General features: G+C 42.3%; 1 long non-coding RNA gene across 1 annotated transcript in view; it reads right to left on the bottom strand.

Annotated features, from left to right (window-relative positions):
• LOC127049017 (uncharacterized) overlaps window positions 1–24,072 on the bottom strand; it is a 28,429-nt gene extending 4,357 nt beyond the window's left edge. Inside the window, exon 1 of the long non-coding RNA XR_007773852.1 lies at window positions 23,755–24,072. This is a non-coding gene — a long non-coding RNA (uncharacterized LOC127049017). The remainder of the gene's footprint in view (window positions 1–23,754) is intronic.
• Between the last annotated feature and the right edge of the window lie 341 nt (window positions 24,073–24,413).

The raw sequence follows: 24,413 nt of genomic DNA, 5'->3' as shown, positions 1-24,413 counted from the left end.
TGTGACTGAACTCCTTGGGGGAGAACTGTATATCTCCTGTTCTGTTTTACCTGCATTCTGCCATACATTCATATTATAGCAATCTCAGATGATGACACAGCATGTGTTTGTTTTGAGAACACTTTCACAGCAGATTTGACAAAAACCACAAAGGTACCAATGTGAGATTTCTAAAAATAGCTACAGCTCTCAACCCAAGGTTTAAGAAACCAAAGTGCCATCCAAAATGTGAGAGGGACAAGGTGTGGAACATGCTTTCAGAAGCCTTAAAAGAACAGCACTCCCATGCGGAAACGACAGAAACCGAACCACCAAAAAAGAAAATCAACCTTCTGGTGGTAGCATCTGACTCATATGCTGAAAATGAACATGCGTCAGTCCACTCTGCTTTGGATCGTTATCGAGCAGAACCCATCATCAGCATGGATGCATGTCCTATGAAATGGTGGTTGAAGATGAAGGGATGTATGAATCTTTAGCACATCTGGCATGTAAACATCTTGCAATGCCGGCTACAACAGTGCCATGTGAACACCTATTCTCACTTTCAGGTGACACTGTAAACAAGAAATGGGCTGCATTATTTTCTGCAAATTGTAACCCAACTTGTTTGTCTGAGTGATTGGCCAATGTAGGACTGAGTGGACTTGTAGGCTCTAAAGGTTTACATTGTTTTGATTTTGAGTGCAGTTATGTAACAAAAAAAATAAAATCTACATTTGTAAGTTACACTTTCATAATAAAGAGATTGCGCTACAGTACTTGTATGAGGTGAATTGAAAAATACTATTTCGTTTATCATTTTTACAGTGCAAATATTTGTAAAGATACAAAACTTTATAATTTTATGTTAAAATAGAAATAAATATATTTGAAAATGTAGAAAAACACTAATGAATTTCAATTGGTATTCTATTGTTTAACAGTGCGATTAATCTTTGAGTTAACTGCAATTAATAAACAAAAAAGTGAATAAATACTTTCTTTCACCTTCTGTCTAGAATACTCTTATGTTTCATAAGCTTAAACAAATTTTGTTTTAAACAAAAAGCAGGATTTGTACTGCCAAGACAAAAGCAACCACATAACTAAAGCGCTGTACAAGTACTTGTCAAAAAGAGGTTGTTTATATTAGGAGAGAAAATAAAGCTAGGCCTCCTGTGAAGTGAAGGGCAGAGTTTACTATCAATGCAATGTAGAATTTTAAATATATATTCTGTGAGACGCTCAAGGCCGTGAGCACAGAAGACCAAGATGTCAGTTAGAGACTACCAAAGGCTTAAGGAAACAAGCCTCTTACTAGCCTATTTTTTAAAAGTAGGTTTTAATACAGTTTTATACAGTTTTATAGGATCTTTCAGGCAAGATTCTCAAAACGATGGACAAGCAGAAGCAAAAATCAAAGCTGACAGCTTGGACTACACCAGTGAATTATGCAGGATTCAGTTCACCTATAACTTCAACAAGATACCAGCACAGAGCTCCATTGACTTAACTGGAGCTCTACAAGTGGCTGGAGTCCACCCACACTGCACTCACTGCAGGATCAATGTCATTGTTACTGTGATTCAAATCACAGGGTTTAGCCGATTTGTTTGGAGCAATGCAATTACAGGGCCACAGCAGAACAACTAAGAGGAAAAGGGCAATAGAGTTTCAGTTCTGAACACAAACCATCCTCTCTGGGTTGGGTTTGATTGCAGAGTTCTGATTTAACTCAGATTGAGATCTGTGTGACAGAAGCCTCTAGCTGCACTTCACGTTGTTTTATAAACTGTAAAGAAAATGGACATACTATATAGGGCAACTCTTGTATTTCCCCCCTAGCTCCCTTCCCTAGGCTCTAGTTAGTTCAACCCTGTTATCTTCCTCTCCTGTAGGGCTAAACTAGGTGCCTAAAAATCTGCTGCTAGACATGTGGTTAGAGCACTTCCCCAGTCTATTGGAGACCTGGGCTCAATTTCTCTCTCCTCCCTCGTCCTGGGATTTTAACTTGGGTTCTAATGTAATATTTGGACCTTCGTATTTACCCTAATTGTGAGCACAACTGTGAAAAATCAGTGAAAGTTCATAAAATTTCACACTAACTTATCATAAACAAACATTGATGGGAGAAGGGAGACAAAAAACCACTAGGCGAGTCCAAACAAAAAGGCCCCTGATATAACTCAAGAACTGGGTTAAGATCAGACTGGCAAACAAGAAGTGCAGGACTGAAAGTTGGTGACCAAAAGTGGCATGTTGAAAATTAGGCCTACTTGGTGGACAAAGTGGTGGGGAACGGACTATTCTGCCTACTGCTCCCTTTTGGGGTCCTTAAAATACCTGCAAATTTTTGGGGAGAAAATACAAACAAGTGTGAATGCTGACTGACTGAAAAATGAAGGAAGGGGAAGGAGAAAGCTTCATCATCATGGCTGCTACCTCCACCATTTTCTGGGACCCTAGACCTTCATTCTAATCCTGAGAGATGGCCAGACCAGGCCAAGCCAGGCTGAGAGAGAGACCCAGATGACACCAGCACCTCCACTGGCTCCAACTAAATCCCTTGGATGTGAGGCTCCATCTTCCTTCTCCACATCCCCCATGCATCTTTTCCTTCCTACCTTATTTCTTCTATTTGTCTCCTTTTTCCCCTTCTTTCTAATAAGAGCCTTGCTTAGCTGGCTAAGAATTGACTTTTTTTTGCAATATGGCTGTGAGCCTGTGCTCCAAAAGGCAGCTAAAAGCCAGTGCTGGTAACAAGTTTGCCAGGACTCAGATGGCTGGTAAGACTGCATGCTGTGCTTGTGTTTTTCCAGCAGTGAGACTGCAAGTGAGAGTCAATGCCAGGGACAGCATCTGCATTTTGTGTGTGTGTGTGTGTGTGTGTGTGTGTGTGTGTGTGTGTGTGTGTGTGTGTGTGTGTGTGTGTGTGTGTGTGTGTGTGTGTGTGTGTGTGTGTGTGTGTGTGTAAGGTGACCAGATGTCCCGATTTTATAGGGACAGTTCTGATTTTGGGGTCTTTTTCTTATATAGGTTCTTATAATCTCCCACCCCCGTCCTGATTTTTCACACTTGCTGTCTGATCACCCTGTGTGTGTGTGGAGGGGGTGTCTTCTTTTGCCTTTTAGGAAATGGGATCAGACTTTAACAAGAACAGCGTCAGCCCATTTCAACTAACTTCTTTTGGAGAAAAGAGGAGAACAATTACCATCTTATATACCATCTAGAAGACAGTCAGAAGGGAGAAGGTTATCCTTCTGAAGGCTCTCTACAGCTAAAGGGACAGGGAACAAGGGGTGTTAAAATGAAAGCCTTATTAAGTGTTACATTTCAAATGCTTTAACTGTTTTTCCTTCTTTTCTGTATCTCTAACAAAAGGTTAACAAGATTTTTAATAAGGTGTTTGCCATGGTACTTAGCAGGTGGAGATCTCTGTATACCAAACCCTGAATCTCATTAAAAACTGTTTAAAGTTGGACAGAGTCAGGCTCATGTTAATGCCTTTGACTCTTTGGGCCCAAATATTGCATCTAAATAAATTGATCAGCCCCTCCACCCAAGAGAGCACCCTAACAACTGGGTTATGATGTAGGCTGTTCTCAATCTCTCCAGCTGAGCCTGTTCCACTGTGCATAAATAATAAACATCAGGTGGAGCAAGGGGACTGGAAGCTGTCTCCCACATACATCTGGGTGCCTGAATCCCAAGGTTATAGAGTCATTCTTACCCTTTCCCTGACCCAATGCATGTTTATTTGTACACAGTGGAACAGCTTCAAAGGGAGTGATTGAGAGCAGCACAACCCAGAATAGCCAATAGCCCAGTGGTTACAGCATCCTCTTCAGGGTGGGGAGAAGATTCCTACTCCACACCAGGCAAAGGGAAGACTTGAACCTCGGTCTGCTCACATCCTAAGTGACTGTACCAACCACTGAGCTATAGGTTAGGAACTGGGTATCACCACCTCCTTGTTTTTTGTGAGAAAGGGCTTAGGTGCCTAACTTCAGGAGAGGGTTCACAGCTGTGAAACCCAAGCAGTGGGAGGTACCTTCCTGGGGCCCAGACTTAGGAACTCAACTTCCTTTGGGGGCAGGGCTTAGGACCACCACCTCCTCTGGATTTCCTATTGATTAGCATAGACAGCTCCCTACTCACCAGGCTGGCTTTTGTGGATCCCATTGTTAAGCACCTGACTCTCCCCAGGCAGTGTAAAGGGGGACTGGGCACCTAACTCCAGGCTGACAGCAAAGCACTTCAAGTTAGGTACTAGAACACTAAGTCCACTTTGTGGATCTAGCTCTTGGGTTTTTTCCGTCAATAAGTAGCAGCATGATTAAAAGGTCATCACATTACTGTGCTACCTACTCTCCAAGATTACCAAGAAAGACAAAAGCAAATGGCACAAGGCTGGGGAAAAAAAATAAAAACATCAAAAGATCATATAATCAATAATATGAGAATTGCAAAATATAGCCCAGTTTGAGCTACAGCTACTCCCTGATTTATGTTACAAATTCCTGGCCATCTCACCTCAATGCATGGTTCAGTGATATGAAGAAGTCTTCTAGGTAGCTCAGAAAGAAACATTTCAGGTAAAGAGCCACCTCCCATAATCATTAAGCAGCAGTTGCTAAGGAACCCATTTAATTTCTAGCAAGGTTGCTAGGCAACTAACATGGCATCTCAGCTATTTAGTCTTTTCTATGAGTACCTGCCTGCTCTAGCAGTGGCATTGTTCCTCATTGTACCCTTTCCTCCAGAAGACCCCATAGAGATTGTGGGGTAGTTGCCCACACTGGGCAACTCTGAAGAACCTACAGGAGAGGTCTCACTACCACATGATGACCAGGATGGAATGAGGCCACCACACATAAGGTCTCATGAAGATGCTTACATTAAGAATGGAGGGTACCAGGGTTTATAGAAGGGATGCCAGGATGCCAGCTGTGGGGAGAAGTACTATACAATCACTTTTGGGAACCTCAGTCCATGTTTAGAAGTCTTCTGTGGCTGTTTATGTCAGCATAGGAATTCAAACACAGGCTACAGGCCAAACCCTAAAGTCCTTATTCAATTATTAGTCACTCCTTACTGCAGAGTTTGAGTTGATATAAACAAATGTGCAAAGGTCTGCCTACATTTGGTGAGGTAAAAGACAACAAAAGCTTGTAACACAACAGCATCCTCATTAATAATAATTTGCACTTCCATAGCATCTTCCATGAAAGCTTCTCAAAGCACTTTATAAAATGAGTATTGAGGCTTATTTCATTAAGCTTTACAGAGAGATGGGTCTCAGACAAATTGTTTAAGTGATTTCTCAATCCCATGCAGCAAGCCTCTGGCAGAGCAGTGATCCCAGATTTCCTCACCACTAGTCCTGCACTCTAATTACCAAACCATGGGTGAAATCCTGGCCCCATTGAAGTCAATGGGAGTTTTGTCATTGACTTCAGTAGGGCCATGATTTTATCCCATGTGTCATTTCTAACATAAATCCACTTCTCTTCCACCCCAAATAATTAGTTCAATTAATATAACCCTTTTGTTTGTAAATGTCCATGAGCAGATCACAGTATTTATAATTTGTTCATAATTCAGGCAGATCCCTACTCACCATAATTCAACATTTCTGAAAAATATGTTTAATATATTTGAACTCAATTTTTTTTTCAAATTGCTCATAGCAAGTATTCAGTAGATTTTTTTAATACTCAGAATTTGCTATTTGAGCATTGTAGTTGGTTAATTAAGTCACAGGTCTTGTTTCTATTTCCTAATTGGAATATATGACTGAGAATACCTTTGGGAGAGAAACTCAAGGGCTAATACGGAAAGCATTCTAACTTTATTCAAAACACTGCTTTGAAATTAATTTCAGGCCCCAAGATAAAGCTAGAAGGGAAAAAAACAGACAGGGTGTTGTAGGTACTGTAGAGTTGGTTGCCCCCTTAATTCCACCCTTTGCACAAGTAGAGACATGGGCCCTGTTATCTCAGGGATACTTGTTTTTAATTTGGGGGTGAGTGGGAGGAGAGACTACTCTGGATTTTGCCTGTATCTAGGAGAAGGCAACAATACTTACTGAAATGAAATGGCAGCCAGCAAAGGAGCACACACCCTCATAAAAACATTGGAAAGGAGGGAGGATAGGCCTGAGAGAACTAAATGCGAAGGATACAAGAATTTCCTCTCAGTATTTATTTATCCAGAGCCTTATGTAGGGATTTGGGCTTTCTTGGAGTCAACTTCAATTTTTCATGCCTCCCTCCTCCATTTCTAGGGTCTTGTGTGCGCCTGGCTTTTTCCATATTGCTAGACTCCTTGTTTTCTCTCAGCATTCAGGTAATGTTTTCCCCACCTTTCATCTGTCATAGTCTTTGCTCTGCCCAAAAGATTCTCAGGCTTATCACAGAGCCCTGCAGGATCTATGTTTTGTTTTATTGCTGTCAGTCAACAGGAAGCAAATCAAAATATCACCCTATATATCTTTATAGTCAAAGCAGAATTAGATGCTGTCCATACTAACCATATAATTGAGTTTCAAAACCATGCTGAATCGTGGTGTCAAAGCATGTTAGAATAAACAGGCTGTATAATTAGATTAGTGGCACAACATCTAGCCAACAGCATCAGGATCCTCCCACACCTGATGCTCTATTTAACCACAACTGAGTTAAAACTCTGTATAAGGCAACTGTGTAGAAACTGGCATCCAAAATAGCACAGAAAGGTTTTCCTACAACACGAAGACATGTATATAAAGACAGCCTCACAGTAGTACCAAGAAGGTAAAGTTGAGGAAGAAAGTGTTGGCAGAAATTCAGAAGATTTAGGTCAGCTTCAGATAGCCTCAAGTAAGTATCCAAAGGTTTAGATGCCTTTTTCAAAAGTATATAATTCCTTGACTCATTGGAAATCCAGTGGGAAGAGTTCCTTTCTCACACAATTTGATACTTCCAATGTCAGCCAGAAATACAGCAAGGAGACCCTAGCCAGTAAATGATTATGGGCCTGCTCCAAAGCTCACTAGTCACTGAAGTCTTACTTCCTCAATACTACCTTTAAAATTACTACTTATATAAATAGTCACATATCCTACAGCAATTGCCCCAAACACCACAGAGTACACTTTTAAGGATTTTAGAGCTCTTACAGAGCAATATGTTTGTAACAGTTTTGCTATGCTCCCTAGAAGTCTTAAAACATGGGAACAACAGACTCATACATGTATATTTGTAGTCCCTATAGCACAAGTCCTGAGTCCACTGAAGCCATGGGAGTCTTTCCACTAATGTCAGTAAACTGTGCATAATACTCATATAACCCATCAGTATCAACCACTACCTACTGCTCTCAGATCCATAGATCTCAGAACGCATACAAGCTGCAGCCCAGCAAAGTCAATCAGGGCAGAAACCCTGATTCATGATTTCAAGCTAGCCAAGAAATACTGGAGTGATTTCCAGCAGCTCACGTCCTCCATCATGAACTGAAATAATGGCACATCATTAAGGTAAGAGGTGCTGTATGATGTCTGAAGTCACAGATTACTAAAGGGAGCCTTTAGTTTGTCTAAAAGGAAAAGTATAGCTTAGTCCTAGCTAAGGGGTTTACCCTACCTTTAAGGAATTTGGAAAAGCCTCCTATTTATCATAATGATAGTGAAACACAAAAAGCTAAGTAAAATTATCACAATTTCCCACCAATTACAGAGATTAGTGAGGGAATCTGAGCCTGAAGAAAGCACACACAGCAATTTTTATGTTCTTTCCTCTTTGTTGTGTCTAATTGTCTGTACCAGGTGCTCTAGAGGTAAAAGACACCCACCGCACCTGCTTAGATACCATGGGCTGGTGCCTTTGCTGAGAGTAGCTCTAAGCCTTCTGGCTAATCTGCTGATGAATGTGATTTTAACAACAGAAGTCACTTAGGTGGTCTGGACCCATTTAAGATTGTCGGCGAATAGGAGTATGAACTTTCTGTAAGAGTAAGGGAGGAAAATCCAAACCACTCCAGCTGGCCAGATGCATTCTTAGCATGAAATAATTAATGACAATTTTTTTTGCTGGACAGAGTTGGTTAAACAAAGAAACCAACAAATGTTATTAACCATTTATACATCACTATGCCAAAGTTCAGGAAAAGAGTAAAATCAGTGGCTTACTCTTACTGTTTTTAAGCCCAAGCACAAGTATTGTAGCAAAGTACAGTATCTGTCATTGTTTATTACTCAGCAGTTTCAGCACAGGGACTTGTGTGAATCCCACCTTCAGTTTTACTGGGTATGACTTCTCAGCCCTTGAATTTTGCTTTGAGGTTGTGGTCTTGTGGGCATTCAAATGAGAGGATGAAAGCAAAACTCAGACAAAACCTCCAAGTTTCATATTCGTTTGGACACAAACTCAAAAAGCATCCTAGATTGGCTTGAAGAGTTCACAGCTGATAACAGAACTGGGAACACTAAGTCCACCAGCTACAGATCCTCAGTTAACCACTGTTGCCACCCATGATCTTGTACAAGGAAGTCCTGGTGCTACAGGCCTAAGGTCTGCAAAAATAGCATCTCACTTTTGATTTTCTACAGAGATTCATCTTGGAAGCAGATGGGCGTGTCCCTCCTGACTACTTTCCTGTCCAATTCCCAATGTCCAAAGGACTGGCCTTTCCCACTAACATCTGCAGTAAGGGGAAATGTATCTGGCAGAAGATTTGGGGTTCAGCTGAACTGAAGGGGAAAGCACCTCCCTGGCCCTGAGGATGTTGGCAGATACAGAAGTAGGCACCTCAGCCACAGAAGATCCAACTGAGAAGCCTCTTTTGGTGGAATTGGCAGTATCACTAGGGTCCCAAAGAAACAACAGAACCCTGAGATCCTCTAGACGGAGGTGGGGAAAAGCACAAAGCAGAGCTTTAGGGACTGATAAGGGGCTTGTACAGATGGGAGATACTGGGGGAAGCTTGGAAGGTATAGGGAGGCTGGAAAGGGTATGAAAATCACACTGAATCCCTCCATTTTATTTGCTGGGTCCTAGGATTTAGCTGCTGTTTATATAGACATGAGCAAAGCTTTTTCTACCCTGATAAAAACTGACAAAAAGGTCTTGTACCTTATAGACTAACAGATGTATTGGAGCATAAGCTTTCGTGGGTGAATACCCACTCCCTCATTCATCCAACAAAGGGGGTATTCACCCATGAAAGCTTATGCTCCAATACATCTGTTAGTCTACAAAGGTGCCACAGGACTCTGTCACTTTTTACAGCTCCAGACTAACACAGCTACCCCTCTGATACTTTCTACCCTGATGAATTCCAGGTCAGTTCTCTTTTCCTGCAGTCATACTTCTTGTTTTTGAAAAGTGATGTCCCCTGACAGTTCTCTAGCCATGGTTGACCTGAGAGAGCTCAAGCTAAATTAGTTAAAAATGGGAGAGTGCATTTAATGACATGCAAATTGTTCTGCAAATAATGAGTGCACTGAAGGGATTTAAATTTCCCCAGAACAATCAAATAAGCAATTTTTTTTTAAAATTCAGCAGCTAGCTTTTTCTGCATACAGAGATTTCAATCCATAACCAGTGGCAAGGGGAGACTATTATGCAGGGAGCAGAAACATTCTGCAAATGGTATCAATCCAATTTCAAGTTTGCAGGATAAATTCTGCTTTCCTACCGCCTGCACAGATATGACAGAGTAGAATTTGGCCCTTTTATTTTTCTGAGCTGTGATAGGTGCACCACTTACCATTAGGATGACATTTCCTCCTAGTATCCCTAGGGGATAGCTTCAGAGGTCAATACCCATTCCTGCAGTCACACACCATCTCTCTGCTTTTCTCTCTGGCTCTGCAGCCCCTCCGTAGTACATAAATCATAGCCTTCTCTTTGTGACTTTACCTTTCACTCAAGTCAGCCTATTTGTTTTCCCCTTCTGAGGTAAGGAAGGCTTCCTTCAATAGTCCTAAGCAGCCTTCCCCATTTACTGTCTTGGTACCACTTCCTCAGTGGCTGGCAGGGGAACATGGGCCCAACCTCTGCTCCAGGTTGTGGCTCAGGGATCCTCTAGCTAGCAGTCAAGGTCTATTCCCTTTTTGGCCTTACTGTCTTTCCCTAAGTTCTCTTCTCACATCTAGCATTCCCCTTCCTCAGGGGTTTGCCAACCTTCTAACTCCCCCTGCCTATATAGTAACTGCAGCCTATCTAGCCCTATAGCCTCTAAACTCTTCTTCCCAGCCATCCCTTCTGCTTTCAATCTTCTCTTTATAGTTCCAGCCCAGCTGGCTTCTCCTGGGGGTGGTGAACCCTAATTCAGTCAGGGGAGTACTAGGCCACCTGATTTCCCTCAGCTGTGACTTGTTGGGTTAATTAGCTCCTTTCTCACTCTGCATTAACCCTTTCCGGATAAGTGTGGAGGTCACCACATAAGCATATATGTTCCAGAGAGAAATGAGTCCCTCCCATTGTGAAGGGCACAACCAGTTTTTCAGAGATTGATTTTGCCCACCCACTCTACATGCATCAGAAAATATTCCTGTTAGGTTTTTTAATTAGAAATGAGAAAACTAGTTTTTAACATGGAAGTTTTGCAAAGGAATGGAACCAACAGAAGTTCAAAGTTCTGTTTAGTCACCAGAAATTTGGAACACATTTTGTGCTGTGTACCCTTATCAGTGTGCTTCCTTTCTTCCCATTCCCTTCTTTTGACAATTAACCAAGAGTTAACTATTATGCAAAGGTTATTTTGCAAATGCTGCCTTGTAGACTGTGCTACAGTTAATATTGAAATTCATGCTTTTAGTCACTTTCTAGGCAAAACTGCAATACACTTGGCCATAAAATATTTCCAGTTTAGCTTCCATCTAAATTTGCCCCCTTAACAGTGATTGACTTGAGTATGATCTAAGGGCAGAGTCAAGGTTGTTTAGGTTACCTTAATTGTGATTTTGCATACTTTCAAGATTGGTTTGTTTTTAAAGTTTAGCCTTACCTTGGAATTTTCTGGCTTTCAGATGTTTGGGTTTTTTAGCTTGCAAAGTTAATTTATGGCTTTTTTCCTTTAATACTTTCTCAAATTCAATGACAGTTTAACAAAAATTTCCAGGAAACAATCATACTTACATATTGCTTTCTATAAGAGTAGCTATTGAAATCAATTGATATTAAGTCTCAGATTAATCTTTGAAGCCTGAGCCGGGTCAAGAGACTGGGACCAGGAAAAGGGTCAATGCAAAGGGTCAGTACCTGCTCACTCCAGTGATGAATTTCACTTTCCATCAGAAGATCTCCAAGCTTATTACAAACGTTAATAAATGAGCCCTTACAATGCCCCTGTGCAATAATGGAGTGTTATTATCCTCAGTGTGTAGCAAGTGAAAGGGAGGCACAGAGAGGTTCCATTACCTCTCTACTGGCACACAGGAAGTCTGTGGCAGACCTGGGAAAAGAGCTCTGATCTCCAAACTTACAACACAATGCCTTAAACCACAAGGCTATCCTGGTTGCAAAGATAAAGAAACTGAAGAATAATCAGTGAGTATAAATGTCACAAGAACTATTAAAAGGACTTATGTTTGCAGAACATTTTATAAATTTGACTGCAATTCCGCTTGTGGGATTTCTGTGATTTGATTGAGCCAGATTTTCTTATTTGAAGCAATTTAAACCACCCCAAGACTATTATCCTGCAATAACGTTACTACATAACTAAAACGCCATCTAGGAAAAAGCGAGTTGAACTGAGTTAAGGTGCATATACAATTACTAATCCTACCAGAGATGCTTTATCTCTATCAAAACTTTTGCCCTTAATCCCTGCTATAGTTAATGACAATGAAAGTGGACACACTTTCTGATCAAGAGCACAAACTCCAACAATGATAGATTCCCCAGGGATATAAAATACTCAGCCTAGCCATCACTGAGCCTATTTGTCATGCTCTTATTACTTCATTAGCTTTCATGAATTAAGCCTATATCTGCTGTGCTCTTTCAGAGCTCATTTAGTTCCTGATTTCCTCTAATTGGTGAGCTCTGCATTAACAGACAGGATCTTGAAACCAGTCACTAAAGGCTTAGAATTAGAAGTGAAATGACCACTGAAGTGATAGAAGAATTCCCAGTACTGGCCACTTGCTCTCAGATTAATAGCAAAAATCTCCAATAAAGCTGGCCACAGGATGACAATTCTGCTTTGCAGCAACTGCAAATTTGATCTCATTCCATATTGGAACAAAACCAAACCCTTTCAAACATTTTCATGAAAATGAAGTTGTGTTGAAGTGTCTTTTTTTTTTTTTTAAATCAAAACATGAGGGAGCAGGTCAGACATACTTGTATGTTATGCTGTATGGTCTAGTGGTGGGGGCACTGGTTTGTACTAGGCCCATATTCAACTCCCTGCTCCAGAATATGGGCCTGTTTAAATCTGAGACCGTTCAATTAAGGAGAATAGGGATTTGAACATAAGTCTCTGTGGGTGGCCTGGCATGCTTCCTGTGTGCCATAGCACAGACCTGGTACTACCTTGAATTCTTTGGCTTGTGGACTTGCAATGAGTATTTAAAAATTAAAATTTAATTGTTAGGGAGACACAGGGTACAAACTCTTCAGTCCTCAAATCCACCCTTCTTAATCATAGAATATCAGAGTTGGAAGGGACCTCAGGAGGTCATCTAGTCCCACCCCCTCCTCAAAGCAGGACCAATTCCCAGACAGATTTTTACCCCAGTTCCCTAAATGGCCCTGTCAAGGATTGAACTCACAATGCTGGGTTTAGCAGGCCAATGTTTGAGCAACTGAGCAATCCCTCCATGACTTTGGGAGCCTGGGTGTTAATCAAAACAGGCCTCCAACCTCTCCTATATCCAGGAGCCCAAGAACCTTCATCTGAGCCTGTGTGATAATTCAGGCATACTACAGCCCTCTTCCTGGGGCTGGGTTGTAAACAATCACTACCTTCCTTGGACCAGGAGCTCCTAGCTGCCCTCCTCCCAGAGCTAAGTGGCAAATAGTCGCTGTCTCTTTGAATCAGGAATCCCAAGCTGTTCTTCCAGAACTGGGCGGTAACACAAGCCAACTGTGGGCCTCAGCCAGCTTCTACCCAGCTAGCCTCTTTTCCCTACTTTCTCCATAGGCTTGGAGAAACAGAAAGACATCCTCTAGGAGCACCCCACTGAGATCTGATAGCTTTTTAACAGGTCCAGCTACTCATTTGTCAATTAGGTGCCAAATGGCCACCTAAGCAGTTAATTACTACATGTGGGCTGAGATGGGCTTGTTCTTAAAGAAGGCTATCAGGGATAGACTTGGCCTTGCCCCTGACTCCCCTTAAAGGGTCCAATCACTCTGTGACTATCTTCTCCCTGATAGCCAACCAGGCTATCGAGCAGGAGAGCTCTTTCTGAACCAAAAAACCTTGATGAAAACTTCATTGAAACAGACATATTTCCATGAAATGCGTTGATGAGACAGCATATTTCTAAGAAATTTCATTTAGCTGAAAATACTCCCCCAGCTCTAATGTGTAAGAATTAAAGGACAATACAAATGAACACAGACATAAGCAGTGTATAAATGCCTGAGGTAAAACACTATAGGTGAATTGAAAGGCTTTTTAAAAAAAAATGCTTTAAAAATGTACATCTTGAAATCATTAATAGCATAAGCGACTAGCCTTAAAATTACAAATAAATGCACTTCAACAGTAAACTGCCAACTGTTTAAGGTCAGAGTTCTGCATTTCTTCTTTAACAATAATTGTATTTATCAAGCAACTCCCATATACCCAAAACAACTTTATTCATAAAACTCTCTCTCACACAGACTCTTCCTGCCAAGTTCTCACAAATGCCATGCAACAAAATAGACAAACTAATTAAAATATACTGAACAGGAGCCAGCAAATAGATCTGAAAATAGGGGAGTCTGAAGAAGTGGGTATTCACCCACGAAAGCTCATGCTCCAAAACGTCTGTTAGTCTATAAGGTGCCACAGGATTCTTTGCTGCTTTTACTGAGTAAGGGGAGTTTGAGGATGTGTGGTGTTTGGTTGTTTTGCTTTTTGGTGGGGTGGTGGGTTTTTTGGTTTTGTTTTTTTGTTTTTTTTCTTTTCTTTGAGAGGAAGTTAGGCAAAAAGGCTATAATAAATACAGAGGTGGGAGTGGTAGTAACCCCAAGAATGGAAAAGACAATGAAGATGACCAGATGTGGAAACTGCAGGATGTGTATTACCCTGGGGTAGGTACTCAAAAAGTGCTTTATTTGTATGAAGTGCCACCTGTTAGAGCTGATGAAAGAGAAAATCTGAGGGTGAGATGCAGATAGACACTACTGTTGAGTTTTGAAGGGGGTTCGAGCAGATGAGGGAGAGAAGGCAAGAGAAGACTGAAGGGAAAAGTCAAGACTCATAGATGCAAGCTTGACTGGAGAACTGTGAGGGGAGACTGTTGAGTGAAGAAAGTGGCCAGTGGAAGCATGTGACTATGAGAACCAGGCAGAGGAAAAGACCGACTAGTGAAGGAGAAATAGAGAAGGGAGGACTTGCAGTCAGGAAAAACCAGGAGGAAGGCCGGAGAATCACACCAACACTAGAAAAAGGCAGGCCCACATGACTGGGGACTCCCTACTATGAAGAACAGACAGGCCTGTCACCAGAGCTGATCTGGAAAACAGAAGGGTGTGCTGTCTACCAGGAGCTAAGATATGGGATGTGGACCTGAAGGTGAAGAGGATCCTAATTGGAGCTGGAACGAATGAAGAAGTTACTCACCTTGTGCAGTAACGATGGTTCTTCAAGATGTGTCTCCCTTGTGGGTGCTCCACTCTAGGTGTCAGTGTGTCTGTGCGCCAGAGATCAGAGACTTCTTGCAGCAGTACTCGGTCAGGGGAAGGGTGCACGCAGGAGTTGTCTCGTGCATCTGTTGGCACCTCCCGTAGCGCACGGACTCCCAATGGTCCTTTCCATTCCTTCTCTACCGGAGAGCTTGGCTGTGTGAACTCCGAAGTAGAGGGGAATTTGGTGAGTAGTGGAGCACCCACAGGGGGACACATCTTGAAGAACCATCATTACTGCACATGGTGAGTAACTTCTTCTTCGAGTGGTGTCCCTGTGGGTGCTCCACCCTAGGTGCTTGTAGAGCAGTACAAGTTGGTAGCGGTTTGGAGTTATGTATAAGCGTGTAATGAGAGGACTGTGAGGCCAATGATAGAGTCTGAGACAAGGCTTTGGGTAATAGCATAATGCTTTGCAAAAGTGTGCTCCGATGTCCAGGCTGCAACTCTACAAATATCTATTAAGGAGACATTCAAGAATGCAATCGATGTTGCCATGGCTCGCATTGAGTGGGATCGATGCCTATGGAGGGTTCTTTGTGATGCAGGTGATAGCAAGTTTGAATACAGGTAGATACCCATTTGGAGAGTCTCTGGGTCAATATTGTAGAGCCCTTGGAGTACTCTGGTGTAGAGATGAATAGTCTTGGTGACTTGCAAAATGGCTTAGTTCTGTCCAAGTAAAAGGCTACAGCCCGTCTGACATCTAGCATGTGCAGCCTTGCTTCTCGAGAGTCGTTATGTGGCTTGGGATAGAAGGCAGGTAAGTGTATGGTTTGGTTAATATGAAAATTTGTAGCCACTTTGGGCAAGAATTTTGGGTGAGGATGTAACATGATTTTGTCTTTGGTGAATACAGTGTATAGTGGTTCAGCCATCAATGCTCCTATTTCACTGACATGTCTTGCAGACATGATTACCATTAGGAATGCGACCTTCATTGACCTATGTAGGAGCAAGCAGGTTGCTAGAGGTTCGAAGGGTGGTCTTGTGAGACATTTGAGCACAAGACTGAGATCCTATGGTGGTGCAGGTTGGCGTACTTCTGGGTACATGTTCTGTATACCTGCTAGAAAGCGCCATGTAATCGGGAGAGCAAATATTGAAGCCCCTTCTGTCTGTTTGTGGAGGCCCATGATGGCAGACAGGTGTTCTTAAATAGGGGGGTCAGAGGTTTCTCTGTGTGGTAATGATGGGTATACTCTGGAACCTCTTGTTGCTGGGGAAGGGGAACCAGAATAGGGGTTCTGGTATGTGAGCCAAAGACCCCACTGTGGCCATTGCATGGGGTAAGGTGGTAAAGGGTAAGGCCAGTGCTGTGCATACCAGGGCTGTGAATGCTCAGAGGGATGAGGCTTAGGCTTCACAGCCTGCCATGTAGGTCTCATCTGTGATGGGGATGAATGTTGAGAGGAGAAACGGTTGTCCTGCATGTCTCCTTCCTCGCCACTATGCATGGAGAGTGGTACAGGAGGTGAAGGATGGTATCGTGCTATGTAGGTCAGGGAGTGTTCGGTGCTGAGCAGTGGTTACTGTGGTGCGGTGCTGAAGAAATTACTATGTCCTCAGTATGCAGGAGTTGTGCTGGTCCCGCCTTGGGGTTGTGGTCAACTGTTGAAGTGCTGACTGGTGCCGGATTTGGCTTGTTAGCCAGCATCAAGTCTTGGGTCAGTGCTGGTGGCGGCAGCATTGATTGCAGTGCCACTGCCTGTACCACGCTCTGCACCAGTGTAGTCAGTGCCATGGTGGAGACTTGACATCTCAACTCCAGTGCCGCGTGTTGGGGCTCAGCAGGAGTCCACTGATGGACGGTGCCGGAGGAGCCCGGTGACTTGTAAGTGCTCACTCTGGATGACTGGAATACTGAGGGTAAAGACCTCACTGGGGAAGCTCTCTTTTTCTGAGACACCCTTGCTGGAGAGGTCGAGGCTCGCTTCCTGAGAATTTTGGAAGTCGGAGCCTTATCAGAGCTCAGGGATCTCAGTTTATGAGACTCCTCGGAGGATATCTTTTGCAGAGGTTGGAGGGATTTCTCCAGCAGAAGCATTTTCAAGCGGAGATCCCTGTCACGTCTTGCCCTTGTTGTTAAATTGGTGTGATGTATGTATTTCTGGGAGATATGAGTTTCTCCCAGACAGCAAATGCAGGATGTGTGGCCGTTAGAGATCGGCATGGGTTCAGGGCAAGAGTCACACTTTTTAAATCCTGTTGAACCCAGCATGAGTGCAGTTAAGCCTCTCCCCCCTCTCGAGAGATAAGGATGGGAGTTCATTGTAATGGTAAACTGTAGAAACTGTTCCCAAGCGGGGAGTTAAGTAGAGAAAAAGTATTTTTTTTCTTTTTTAAGAAAAACCTCAAAGAGGAACTAATGACACTATGTATAGACTAAGACTAACTAAACAATGTAACTAAGTGTAGACTAATAAGAAGTTCTTATGTAACTTCTAGCTTTTTTTTAAGAAAGTATCAAAAAGAGCCCTGTCATGGAGCTCGGTCTGCAGCTGATTACGGTTGAGAAGGACCTGAGGGGACGGTCAGGGGTGCGCGCGCTACAGAAGGTGCTAACGGCTGCACGAGATGACTCCTGTGCGAACCTTTCCCTCAACCGAGTACTGCTGCGAAAAATCTCTGCTCTACAGTGCAGGAACACACAGACACCTAGAGTGGAGCACCCACAGGGACACCACTCGAAGAAGAACCACTGATTGTCAAATGATACGGCTTGATTCTTGCTGGGACACATCAATGGCGACTATGCCAGGCTGGGAAAGACGCTTAAAGAAATGGAGGCTCAGGTGATCTTCAGTGGAATTCTACCTGTCCCTAGAGGAGGAGAATGAAAGTGAGACAAGATTATGAAGATCAACAGATAGTTCAGGCTGTGGTGCTACAAGCAGGGCTTTGGGATGTTTGACCACTGGGAGGCATTGATGAACAGAGCAGTTTTCATGGGATGGACTCCCCTTGAATAGGGAGAGAAACAGACTCCTGGGATGGAGGTTGGCACAACTGATTAAAAGAGCTTTAAACTAGGAAATCAGGGGAGAGGCTCATATAATCTCCACGCCTGATTCTAACATTAAGCAGGAAGAAAATCAAGGAAGAAAGATACAGCAATGGTGAAAGGAATAGCAATGGGTAGAGGAATGGACATTAAAAGGAAAAATAGTGGCAATACCAGTGTAGCTAACAGTCAGGTAGGCAATATTTGCAGTAGAATGAACGTACCCAGTTGAGTGAGGACTCTGGGCAAAACCAAGTAGAAACAACTAAGATGTTTGTACACCAATGCAAGGAGACTGGGTAACAAAATGAAGGAACTAGAACTACTGGTGCAGAACAGTGAAACCGGATATTATAGAGATAACAGCAACAAGGAATCAAGAAATTGAATACTTCTCTGAGACAATAACACCTCATAACTAGGCTTCACCCTGCAAAGTGTTCGGCTATGTTACCCAAGTAAGGTTTCCAGCTATCTTGGAATAATTTCTCTTAATGACACTGAAATTGAGTGGCTTGTGAGAAGATTTCGGGAAATGGTAATAGGAACAATGTCTCTGTAAAGAACAAATGAGAAAAATGAGGCTGACGATCAGCATAAATATGAATGATGCCAGATCACTTGGAAGAGGGAGTTGTTACTGAACAGAGGGAATCTGAGCTAGAGCTTTACTGTAAACCATTCCCAATGCAGATTATTGATTAGTAGAGTCTGACTGCAGACACTCAAATAATAACAAAACTGTGATTTACAGCAGTCCAGACCTCTAATCCTGGAAATAGAACCAATAGCAGTGGGTTTCTATCACCATCAAAAGTTAGACGAAAATGTTAAACAGGTTAGGAAAAGTGTCAGAGAGGTAGCCATGTTAGTCTGGATCTGTAAAAAATGAAAGAGTCCTGTGGCACCTTATAGACTAACAGCTGAATTGGAGCATAAGATTTCGTGGGTGAATACCAACCCGTCTATTCCTGTTTTTTAGATTGGTTGTTTTCTCATTATATAATATTTAATTGTGAAGGCCTTGCCTAATCTGAGCCCAGTTCCTTGGCTGCAATTTATTATTACTATCCAGATGCTGATAGTTGGTTCATAGATGTTTTTTTTTTTTACAGTTTAGCTAAACATTTAAAAAGATGATTAGTACGTTATAAATATTACAAAAAATGGTGAGTAAAACAGAAGTAATAGAAAATTGCATGTCAATTTGTATTTAAATGTACTTTGAACTCCTCATTTCACTGGGGACAGAGAGCCCTTAAATACTGGAAGATTATCAAAATTTTCCATATTAATCAAACATAAGCTAAATACAAAAAAAAAATGTCTTTCTTCTCTGGAGTCATAAGCGTGGTCAAATCTATAAGATGACCAGGTCAACCACCTTAAATATATCTCTCCATAACAAAACAACACACATACCTGGAACCTTGGGCCAGTAGCTCCAAACTCACATGCCTATACTGCATGTGCTAAAGGAATATCATGATTGCCTATAGAAAATGCCTTTATGTTCTTTCTAACCTGTACTCATTCACTATAGGGCAACATGCTCACCTAATCCCACTAAAGTTAATGGCAAAAGTTCCCACTGGCATCAGCTGAGTAGGCTTGGGCTCAGAACTCCCATTCAATTCAATGGGAACAATGATTGGGCCCAAAACTAACTACAAAAAAAAGCATAGTTTTGCTTACAACTAATTTTCTTCAAATGGAGTTGACATATGATGTTTTCAGAGAGATTTAATAATATAAAAAGTTTGGAAGGTAATTAACAAGCCAAATTTGAGCTAAAGGGACCCAAAAATACTTTAAAGTTGAGGTTTCATATCTGAGTAATTATACAAAAAACCTGCAACTCTCACACTATTTGAATTTTCTTCAAACTTTCTGGAAACTTTTTCCTTTGCCTTTAGAGGAAATATGGCAATTTTCAGGCAAATCAAGTTTCCCCAGCCATAGTTACAGAGTTTTACAATGGAAGATGGCTACAATCATAAGCTCTAATCCTACAGTTGGTAGTACATTGGGAAACCGCCACAGCCAACACAAAGATCTATTACTTCCAGATGGGCACAGCAATCTTTTTGCATGCTATGAACTGAAAGATCAGAACCTTAAAAGGATCCCCAAGTGCTAAGCTAGTTCCTTAAACAGTGGTCTCAATTCAGTTCCAGTGTGCACAGGTGTCCTTGTGCATGGCATTACCCTTAGCAGCAGTCTTAGCAGAGTTACAAGGATTGACTGGGCCATGGAGGCTGACCACATCTTGTAACTCAAAGGGACTATGTGCAGGGCTGGTGCAACCATTTAGGCGACCACTAGGATTTGGGGGGCAGCATTTTCTTCAGCAGCGACTACGGTGGCCGGATCTTCGGCCGCCCCAGTTGCCGCCGGCATTTAGGCGGAGGGAGCTGGGGCAGAGGAGTGCGGGGAGGGCCGCCTGCAGCAAGTAACGGTGGTGGGGGGCAGGGCTGGCACGCAGGGAAACTCCAGGCCCCAGCTCACCCCTGCTCCACCTCCTCCCCGAGCACGCTGTCACTGCTTCACTTCTCCTGCCTCCCAGGTTTGCGGCGCCAATCAGGGTGGAGGCGGAGCAGGGGTGAGCTGGGGTGGGGGGGATGCCTCAGGGCAGAGGGTGGGGAGCTGCCCTGGGGGGGGGCACCTCAGGGCGGGAGCTCGGGGATGAGGAAGGGAGCAAGGTGGAAGTTTTGCCTGGGGCGCGAAACATTCTTGCACCGGCCCTGACTACGTGCATGCATTGAGAACACATGTGAGGGCCGCAGACCTGATCCAACACCCATTGGAAATTAGTGGAAAACTTTACTTCAGTGGGTGCTGAGTCAGAATAAAATCTAGCTCCCTCTCACAATGCTGAATTAGTCCTTGGTGTTCACAGGAGTAAAAAGTAGTAAAAATGCTTTTTAGTCAAAAAATCAATGGAAAGGAGAACTCTGGAGGAACAGATCTGGTTTGGTAAGAAGTTTTTTTTTTCTATAATCACATTTCTGACCAGACATGCACTTTGAAGAATTTTAATTCAGTTCATCACAAAAGCTAATAACTAGTGGGGTTTTTGTTTGTTGTTTTTTGTTTTGTTTTGTTTTTTAAAAAGCTGGTATTTCAGCAGAAAACTGCCTTCATCAGATAATAGTGAACATATTATCTTATTTTACAATGATACATTCTGTCATCCTACATCCAATTTCAATCAATGATTTTTACTGTAATGAGAAATTGTAAGACAGGCATTAGGTTTTCAGAATAATAAGGAAGCTATAGTTTTTTTTTTCAAGTATCTAGTAAAATAATCTTTGTATAATGCTAAATATCTGTAATTTAAGCACAGGTACATTCTCACTCTCTGAGTGACTGTAAAGAGTCTGCATTAGTCTTGTATATTGAATGCTTAATCACCACCTCATGTTCAAAATGACAGTGGGTTATCAGAATGTGCAGAATATATCAGACTAAAAACTATTACCTGTCTTACTGATTTGCAAACCTGGAGGGACTGTGTAATCTGAATTAAAAGTATGCTATTTGTATTTTCAAATATATGTATATTTGGCTGAATCTGTCACATGACGAATTATATCAAACTGCCATTGCATGAAAACTTCCTACCTCTGTCCCTTTCCAGTGGAAGACAACTGGAAAGCAGGAGCTCAGATCACCAGCCTCAGAGGACTAGATCCACAAAGGGGATTTAGACTCAGCACCACAGCATTTAACTTTTAGGTGCCCTGACCCCTGGTGGAATCTGCAGCCCTGAGTTAGGTGCTCAGGCACCCTATAAAATAGATGGGGAGAGTCAGGTCCCCAAGGGAAAGATTCACAAAAGCCAGCATGCTGAGCAGGGAGCCAACTAAGCTAGCCAATAGGAAATGCTAAGGAGAAGGGTTGGTCCTAAGCCCTGATCCTCAAAAGGAGCTAGGTGCCTAACAGGAGGTGCCTACCTCCATTTAGGATCCTCAGTTGTGAGACTTCTCCTGGAGTTCAGCACCTAAGCCAGATCAGTCCTTTTCTGAAGGAAAAAAGGGAGGTGTCAGTGTCTCCTTTATGCTCACTAGCTAGAGCACCCACTCAAGATGGGGAAGACTCACGTTCAAATCCACCTGAGTTGAAGCAGGTACTGGCAACCCAGGTATCCTATCTCCCAGATGATTGCTCTAACCACTGGGATATAAGATAGCTGGGGAAAATTTCTCTTGTTGAAGCTATTCCACTTTGTATAAAATATTTGTTGGAGCAGGACCTGGACGCTGGGTCTCTTAGCTGAGTGTCCTGATCACTGGCCTATAGAGTCACTCTCACTCACTAGTCAGGGATTTTATAAAAAGTGGAACAACTTCAACAGGAGAGATTGAGAGAGCCACACCCATGAACTCTTTCAGTGGTTAGGGTTCTTATGTAGGAGGTAGGTATAGGAGACCTAAGTTCAAGCCCTGCTCCAACTCAAACAGAGTGAGGTTTTTAACCTGGGTTTCCTACAGCCTGAGTGAATGTCCTAAGCACTTATCTATTTGGTGTGAGGTTTGGGTGCAGTGGCACCACCACCATTGTTTTGTGCTGGTCCTGTTCTGGTAGGAGTGCTCCAAGAACCCCAACCAGATTGGGCCCTGCAGACAAGAAAAGCAGGAAAATGTCTAGTTTGAGGATCCCACCAGGGCTTAGGTGTAAGGTGCATGTCAGGACAGAGCTGGCTTTTTGCCCACCAGCAGACATTTTGGAACCAGTGGATTTTACCAGTGGAACTTAAATACCTATATAGTTAGGCAGCACCTGAGCAGGAGTCTTGAGGATTTAAATTTTGGATTTAAGCACCTAGAGTGGCAGTTAGGTGGTATAATTGTTTAGTTTGGATGTCCTCAGTAGGAGTACCATTTGAATTGTCTCCTGCCCCCATCTGCTTTTCCCATTTTTTTTCCTATTAATTTTTGGAGATGCTGATGATGTTACTAGTGATCTTGTCAGGAGACTTGTGAGTCAATAAGATGCCCCACAACAAACCATTGCCATCAGTCAGCATTCTTTAGCTGCAGTCTTTAGAACACGAGGAAAACACAAAGGATTAAGAACCATTAATGGGCGCACATGCCTTCCTCTGAATTTCAATGGATCCAGTTTTCAGGCTCTCTCAGAACGTCACTGCTAAGGAACATGCACTAGTTTGAAAGACTGTGTGAAATTTTTTCGCACTTGACTTGATTGAAGAATTTGGTTTTCTGAAGTCATTATAGATAATGAAGTGGGTTTAACGGAAAACAAAACTACATACAGTAGAACCTCAGAGTTACGAACACCAGAGTTACGAACTGACCAGTCAACCATACACCTCCTTTGAACCGGAAGTATGCAATCAGGCAGCAGCAGAGATTCAAAAAATAACAAATACCATACAGTACTGTGTTAAACGTAAACTACTGAAAAAATAAAGGGAAAGCAGCATTTTTCTTCTGAACAGTAAAGTTTCAAAGTGGTATTAAGTAAATGTTCAATTGTAAACTTTTGAAAGAACAATCATGTTTTCTTCAAATTTACAAACATTTCACAGTTACGAACAACCTCCTGCTCCCGAGGTGTTGGTAACTCTGAGGTTCTACTGTATTTGAAATTACAGGGTATTTGTATTCAGGGACAGTGGGTCCCCAAGATCCTGAATTTGGTTCCATAATGGCTGAGACAGATGTTGACTCCTCTAGAACTTAGAGAATGAAATCTATGAGAATTTCTCAGAAGGTTAAGAACAAACAAAAAGCAGCAAGAACCATTATTTACATAAAAGTGAAGCTTGTGCCCAGAAACTGTGGGTTTTTTTAAAATTGTTATTATTGTCATAATAATTTCAAAGTATATAAGCACCCAATGGACCACAATGCTGTTTCCCACATGAGGTAACAAAACAAATGATCACATTATTAATCAACCTACCTGGTAGCCAACAAATCTTGCAAAACTGTTTGCCTCCATCATCTGGTAAGTATCTAAAATAAAAGGATTTGCAACACAACTTGGATGTTGTCAAACTCTAGCTTTGATTATCCCACAGAAAGTGATTTCAGGGCCAGAGTCCATCTACTGAGACTGCTCTAACAGTAGCCTCCAAGAATCTAGTCCTGGGGGACTGACAGCAAAAGCTTTCTGGGCAAACACAACTTCTATGATGGTTATAACCTGTGCAACTCTCCCAACATGGGAAAGAACCCATAACACTTTAACCTGTGGAAGAGTCTTTGGGTTAAAGTGAGACTTTACCCAGATAATACTGCCACATAGGTCAAGAAGAGGAAGTTTTATGCCTGTGATGGAAATATGTAACAGTTTCTCTCAGTATAGAAGCTGGTGATGGCAACTTTAATAATTATTTGGCAGAGTAGCTGATCTGATAGAAGCTGTCTATTGGAATAGCTCAGACATGTTTATGAAGTTTGTAATCATTATAGTATAACTGATGAGCTTTTAGCTCTTGCTGATTCTGTTCTGGCCTATCTTGTCTGATTTACGTAAGCTCTTGGTACAAATGACAATTGTTGGCACTAGCCGCCTGTTTTCTACAAAGTGTGGTTCTACTCTGAAAAGTGAGTTTATAC

Source organism: Gopherus flavomarginatus, chromosome 4 (assembly GCF_025201925.1).
Source record: "Gopherus flavomarginatus isolate rGopFla2 chromosome 4, rGopFla2.mat.asm, whole genome shotgun sequence".
Lineage (NCBI taxonomy): Eukaryota > Metazoa > Chordata > Testudines > Testudinidae > Gopherus > Gopherus flavomarginatus.
Note: the sequence above shows the minus strand (reverse complement) of the source record. Positions and strands in the feature narration are given on the sequence as shown.